The sequence below is a fragment of the Sinocyclocheilus grahami genome, unplaced genomic scaffold (assembly GCF_001515645.1).
Source record: "Sinocyclocheilus grahami isolate Dianchi unplaced genomic scaffold, SAMN03320097.WGS_v1.1 scaffold3.1, whole genome shotgun sequence".
In the NCBI taxonomy this organism is placed as follows: Eukaryota; Metazoa; Chordata; class Actinopteri; order Cypriniformes; family Cyprinidae; genus Sinocyclocheilus; species Sinocyclocheilus grahami.
In genome coordinates this window covers 491262-498693 of record NW_015505182.1, presented here as the reverse complement: position 1 = coordinate 498693, position 7432 = coordinate 491262, and the positions used below count along the sequence as shown (strand labels likewise).

At 35.9% G+C, this 7432-nt stretch overlaps 1 protein-coding gene across 1 annotated transcript in view; it reads right to left on the bottom strand.

Annotated features, from left to right (window-relative positions):
* The window catches only part of LOC107557737 (neurofascin), a 69996-nt gene extending 62819 nt beyond the window's left edge, over positions 1-7177 (bottom strand). Inside the window, exon 1 of the mRNA XM_016241448.1 lies at positions 7065-7177. The gene's annotated coding sequence lies outside the window, so the exon portion shown is untranslated. The remainder of the gene's footprint in view (positions 1-7064) is intronic.
* Positions 7178-7432: the final 255 nt, after the last annotated feature.

Here is a 7432-nt window from a genome sequence, read left to right as displayed (position 1 = left end):
ACTAATTAAGGGCCCCCCCCCCCCCCCCTCACCCTCACCCTTACCCTTACCCTTGAACAAGCTACAATGTGAAAATGTGTCAGTCATGAGTCATGTATCAGATGACTCCATTGCTAATTTGATCAGAGAGGTATTGATTTTCTAGGCTAAATACTATGATTGTAATCTAGTGAAAAATGATTCAACCAAATGGCTTTAAATTGGATATGGAAACTTTTTTTCTCCCAGATCAATTATACAGAATATGCAGCATTCAGTTTAAACATGGACTAATTACTCATAATGACAAGAAGTCCTGCTGAAATATTGTGCTGAAATTTTCACAGTTATGAGATTTTACTCCGAGCGGTTTTGTTGATGAATAGTCCACCCAAAAATTAAAACTCATCCCTCAGACTATCCTGACGAGTTTGTTTCTTGTTTAATCTAGATGATTTTGTTTTTCATCAGAACAGATTTGGAGAAATTGATGGAGTGGAGCCGTGTGGATTAGTGTAATGTTTTTATCAGCTGTTTGAACTCTGATTCTGATGGCACCCATTCACTGCAATAGATTCACTGGTGAGCAAGTGATGTAACGCTGAATTTAGCCAAAACTGCTCTGATGAAGAAAAAAGCCCATCTGATGCCTTGAGGGCATGTACATTTTCAGCAAATGTTCATTTTTGGATGAACTGTAACTTTAATTAATCTCTTTATAATAATAAAAAAAACAAAACATCAAGCACATCCATGATATCATATATTAAAAATAATTCTAAAATAATTAAGAACATACTGACTAAAATATCAACAATAGAAACATAAGCACCTAACTATTATTAACCATTTCTTTTTAAGTTTCTTTATATAGTCAAATTAACTAACCTATCGTAAAAATTACCAGCCAATCAGGCACAATACAGCTTTACTTCATTGTTAGTGTGCCTTCAACAAAGGTTCGCAAATACTCCTACTGCTCTCACTGTCTAGTTAATGGTTAGCGTTTTTAGCTAATGTGTACCATCCAGTCTCCAGTGTTCTGTGACTCTGGTACCTCAAACATCTGTCATTCAATGAGTTTTAACAAAACAAATCGCCAAGGAGTTCAATGGTTCAGCACTAAAGAAAAGTCATCCTCTTTTATAAGATTTCCTCCTTTCAGCCATAAACAATACTGTAAATCAAACAAGAAGCCACATTAAAGATATATTCTAACCCTTTTCAACATCATATTTATTATGTACCATGTAAAACCTGTGTCAACACATGTGATTGAAGGAGCCTCTCTGATGTCTATGTTTTGTTTGATAGCTAAAGAAAGAAGCATCCAACTCTTTAAAATGACTCACAGTGATAGTCAATGGAAGGCTTTTTTCTTTTTGTATTCATTCACAACTTTTCAAATAAAACTGTCTGTTCATTTGAACTATATTTAACTCAGCTTCTATTAAATGTTTATAAAAGGTTTGATTGCATTGTTTACTTTTGATAGTATTATTCAAGAAAGTGGTTAGGGTTCATTGTCCAGTTTTGATATTTGTAATGAATGGAGACTTTGCTGAACTGGTCTAACTACTTTAGTTAAAAAAGTCAAACAAAATGTATTTATGTATATATCTATATATATTAGTGCTGGGCAATGATTAATCGCAATTAATCACATCCAAAATAAAAACATTTTGTGTACATAATATATGTGTGTGTACTGTGTATATTTATTATGTATATACAAATACACACACATGCATGCATATATTTAAGAAAAATATGTTATGTTTATATATTAAATATACTGTATGTATATATAATATCAATTATATTAATATAACTATATGCATGTTAATACATGTAAATATTTTCAACATATATACTGTACATGGGTGTCTTTATATATACATAATAAATATACACCGCACACATACATATATTATATAAACAAAAACTTTTATTTTGGATGCGATTAATCGTGTGTGTGTGTGTGTGTGTGTGTGTGTGTGTACAAATTGCATTGTTTACTTTTGATAGTATTATTCAAGAAAGTGGTTAGGGTTCATTGTCCAGTTTTGATATTTGTAATGAATGGAGACTTTGCTGAACTGGTCTAACTACTTTAGTTAAAAAAGTCAAACAAAATGTATTTATGTATATATCTATATATATTAGTGCTGGGCAATGATTAATCGCAATTAATCACATCCAAAATAAAAACATTTTGTGTACATAATATATGTGTGTGTACTGTGTATATTTATTATGTATATACAAATACACACACATGCATGCATATATTTAAGAAAAATATGTTATGTTTATATATTAAATATACTGTATGTATATATAATATCAATTATATTAATATAACTATATGCATGTTAATACATGTAAATATTTTCAACATATATACTGTACATGGGTGTCTTTATATATACATAATAAATATACACCGCACACAGACATATATTATATAAACAAAAACTTTTATTTTGGATGCGATTAATCGTGTGTGTGTGTGTGTGTGTGTGTGTGTGTGTACAAAATACAAAAAACAAATCTTCTGATTACATCACATGAGCCCCACACACACACACACTCCATCATTAGTCTCATCACTAATTGCCTTGGACAATATTTCTGTACTTTCCATTCTTAATTTATGTGCTTAATCTATTAGTAGCATTTCCTTTGGGAAAACTCTGTCCCTGATGAATACAATGACCCGTTGCTTCAGAAACCTGTGCAGGTGCAGGGCTGCTGGCTTCACAGAGTCAGTGACCTCCCTGCGGGTGTAGGGCACCATGTGCGCCCTGCTAAAAGTCACCGAGAGAGACAGCACAGACACAAAAAGAAGTAAAAAGCCAGCGAGGACTGTTACAGACAGTTCCCATAATGTCTATAGGCCTAATGCCTGAATGCTTTGAAACAAGAAGAATAAGGATGCAAATATTCAATGCACTGCAAACGCTTTGATTTTGCACATCAAAAACACAGTCATAAGTCACAGAGGTCATTGTTGGAAAGGCAGAGGTGAGCTCTACTATAGATCAAACAGAACGTCTCAAACAGCACTTAAAGTGAAGGTGTGGCGGTTATGAAAAATATCTCTCATTCAATGATTTTGTTGGATAGTTAGCTACTGGGCCATGATAAAATATTCAGACTGCATCAGACAGGAAGGGCTTACTAAGGAAACAGGAGTGAGTCATGCAGTGAGATGCATGGGTAACTTCATGCTCTCTATAATGATATTAACAGAGAATATCTGCTGTCGCATGGAAATTATGAATGACGGTGGTAGGGAGCAGGCTAGGAACAATATATCAGTCTGCCTACCAGCTGCACTTATTATTTACAATATTTATTACATTTAATACATATTCAATTTAAACCATTTAAAATGATTATGTGACCCTGGACGACAAAACCAGTCTTAAGTTGCTGGGGTATATTTGTAGCAATAGCCAAAAATGCATTGCATGGGTCAAAATTATACATTTTTCTTTTATGCCAAAACTCATTAGGATATTAAGTAAAGATCATGTTCCATGAAGATATTTTGTCAATTTCCTACCGTAAATATATTAAAACTTAATTTTTGATTAGTAATATGCATTGCTAAGAACTTCACTTGGACAGATTTAAATATATAAATCTCAATTTTAAAAAATGTACCTTTATGACTGGTTTTGTGGTCCAGGGTCACATATGATATAAAATATTTTATTGAACATTAAATATTTGACATGTATAACAATTAAAATAATTATTTATAAAATATGTAAAAATACTCCAATTTAAATGATATGTAAGATAATGTATTAAAATACACATTCAATTTTCCATATACACAAACACACATACAAACCCCATTTAAGTCTACCTTGGTCAGACAAATTGATCACAGAATTATTTGTTGTGGACCGTATGCTGGAAACATGCTAAGTTCAATGACACTAAAATAATATATTGACCTCAAAAGCCACTTCCATGTAAAGTGCAATGATTTCACTTGGCAAAATAATGTAATGTCTTAAATTATCTTACTTTGGGGGCCTAGCAAATACTGATATACGTCATTTATAACCTTAACATGTAACCCATCATTTACAACAATCAATTATTAACCTTAATTTGTGTAAATGTGCCCAGCAAGGCCTCTTTACTCATTGCTGGGATATAGTTGTGTCTCTGCAAACAAAAAAAATCTATGTAGATGCAGCTAGTAATGTGTCCTACTTGTTTTAGGCCAGTCTGAAATCCATAACTATCAACTGCCTTGACTCAGCTGAATCCAGACGAAGAGCACATTAGGGGCTATAACAATCTTCCATTAGCGGTCCATTCAAGCAAACAGACACAAGGCCCTGGAGCGGTCTCCTAAAACATACTGCTCTAAAATACAAGCAAACAGCTGACCCCATTGTTTCGGTCTTTCTCATTTTTCTTGTCCTCTCTGAGGAAGAAACAGAGCCGGGCAGAGATTGAAAACTAGAATGAGGCCCCAGCCTGACTCCATCTTCTTTCAGTCTCTCTTTTCCCTCCAGCTTGCAACAGTTCTAATTGGCACCGGGCCAGGCTCCACTTCCAGACGCACCTCTCGCCCCCCTCTGGAGAAAGCTGCTGTTGCATGCATAGCTAAAAATAGCACCTCTGGTAACAAAACCCTGAGAAGTAAAAGGTGAGCATCCCATTGCAGAGTGGAGTAGGAAACCTGAGAGTAGGTGAATCTGAGCTGTGGAGGAGGGGAAAGATAAGAATGCTAGTGGATGAAATTAAATTACGCACCATATATCATCTCTAGACCTTATTTCATTGCAGTCAAAGACGCATCACATTTACAACATTTTCAGCAAGCCATTCAATCTTCCTAAACTTCATTAATCTTCTGTGTATGCATCTTTAATTAATACTTGACAGCAAAGTGGAGTTATTTACATAAATCGGTCAAAAAAAATATGAGCTTCTCCCCATTTCAATTTTCTTTAAGTGGCAGAAGGGACGGAGAGAGAATCGCAGGTTTCTCTAATGCTGTTTTAATTGCAGGCTCAGTGGGAGTATCCACAGGGTTGAGCCACAACTAAGATGTTGCCAAGTAAAAGGATTTCTCAAAATTCGCCATATGGCAGAAAATACCTCTATAGGGGGTGAGGGGGGTGTGCAGGTAAAAGCATGTGGTCATGTTATTTGTGGTTAAATTTCTTTTTTTTCAATTTTCACACAAAATATAACATACATTTTTTATATAAAAAAACTGCCTATTAAACACTAAAAAGACAAAATTTGATATATAAATGTTTCCTGGGGATTAAATTGCATCACAATCAAAGCTAGCAATAGAGAACGAGTGGAACATCAGCATCTAGTGGTGTGGTGAGGTCACTGAGACTTACAGAGAATGGACATTGAATAAGAAGTGGAGCTGGGTTTGATGCAGTTGAGCTACACATACATACAACCATTCATAATATTCTTCCAAAACTTATAACCTAAAATTACATGCAATTGTATTATATTTGATGTTTGCATCATTAGTTCTGTTACTTTCTTTTTAATACTGTATAGCTGGTTTGAAACTCTAGAAAAGCGCTATAAAAAAATAAAAGTGACTTGATTACATTTGTAACTTTAACCTCCATTCACTTTTTTAGATGTCTACTAGATTAGACATTGACACTATTTTCCTAATTAATGCTGTTCAGTTGCTTTGACACAATCTCTATTGTTAAAAGCGCTATATAAATAAAGGTGACTTGACTACTAGATCATGTTACCAGTTAAAATGCAAGCTGTACTGTTTGCTCTGATAAATCCAAGATTTAATCTGACACGGTTCTCATTAAATTACTCTTTAGAAATTCCTAATCAGGATAGAAACAAACTTTTGTTGGGTTGCCAGTGGTTATCAAATTTCACTAACCGCTAAGCTCTATGAAATACCTCCATGAATGATTGCAACACAATATGACAAAGACTGCTGAATGGGGGATGGCATGTGCATCTCTGGATCATTCAGAGCATGGGTCCAACTCAGTGGGAATATGGGCCCAGGCCAGGTCACATGGCCACAGATACCATCTGATGTGGGCAGTTTTGCATCTTTAATTCATGACGGAAAAAGAAAAAAAAAAAAAGTTCAGTTAGTGGACTAATTCAGCTGCTCTGAGTTTCCCAAAGCTGCAGTCACAATGATTATAAATGGAAACCTTTTCCCTGTAGTAGATCCACAGATATGAATACAAAGTTAAGTCAAAACAGAATTGTACACAATCAAAACTATGCAAGAGGAGTCCCAGATTGATACACAGATATACTTTATACTTATTTTGGATAGGTTTTATTTTAAGTATGATGATGATAAAACATGTCATAGATAGATAGATAGATGTTGTGACCAGATGCATTTAAGGCCTACAACTTTTCATCCTACCATTAAAGCCAATATAAATCGTATTTTGAAAATAATATGTAAGCGTATAATGTTTATTGACAATATTCAGATGATTTGCTATCTGAACCCTATGTCAAACTTATTTTATCCACACAGGCAAAACTAACCTTCTTAAAGCCTGTGAATTATATTACAACGCAATATTTACCCTCAAACGAGGCCTGAAGGATCCTCGTGTAATAAAAGGCAGCAGCAAATGTTTGTCCTGTTCTCACAATATCCTTGAGCTACAAGAAGCGCCCTGGATAGGGCGATGACACTTTCACCTCCTACAGCATCCTTGGCCAGCATTCGGCCTCGAAAACAACTAACTTGACAGCCTCGAAACGCCCGAGTTTATTCACCCAAACATGGCTGGTGACTTTCAAGGAGGCTGCGTTTATATTTCTCTACCGTTTCGTGAGATATCGCCGGCATCTCCAGGCTGTGATGCTTTGCGCAGAGCAGCAGAAAGAAGACCGCGTCACTCAGAGATGCGCAGAGCGGCTGAAGCACGCGGGATGCGCGAGGATTACTGAAGCAGCAGCGGCCGTATTAAAGAATCACAAATCTAGCCTGCTTTTATCTCCTGTGGAGCAAGGTCAGCTGCTTGTAATGCGTTAACCCTGACAGCGCTGTGATAGCATCGCTCTCTTACCTGTGTCGCTGTTGGTTTGGCCACATATGATGCAGTGGGATTCTGTGATGCGGTAATATCCGTCTGTGTCAGAGCGCGCGCGCGCTCGCTCGCTCGCTCCTGTGGGCGCGCGCAGGACAGGTGTTCCCATCATCTGCATTCGAGCTGCACTTCAGCAACGTCACACGAAGCGTCAGTTTAATACCACGTGATTAATGCAAATATTAAGAATAGATAGGCCTAAATGTGACCCTGGACCACAAAACAAGTCATAAGGGTCCATTTTTAAATTGGGATTTATACATCATCTGAAAGCTGAATAAATAAGCTGTATGGTTTGTTGAGGTAACAGCTGAGATACAACTATTTGAAAATCTGGAATCTGAGGG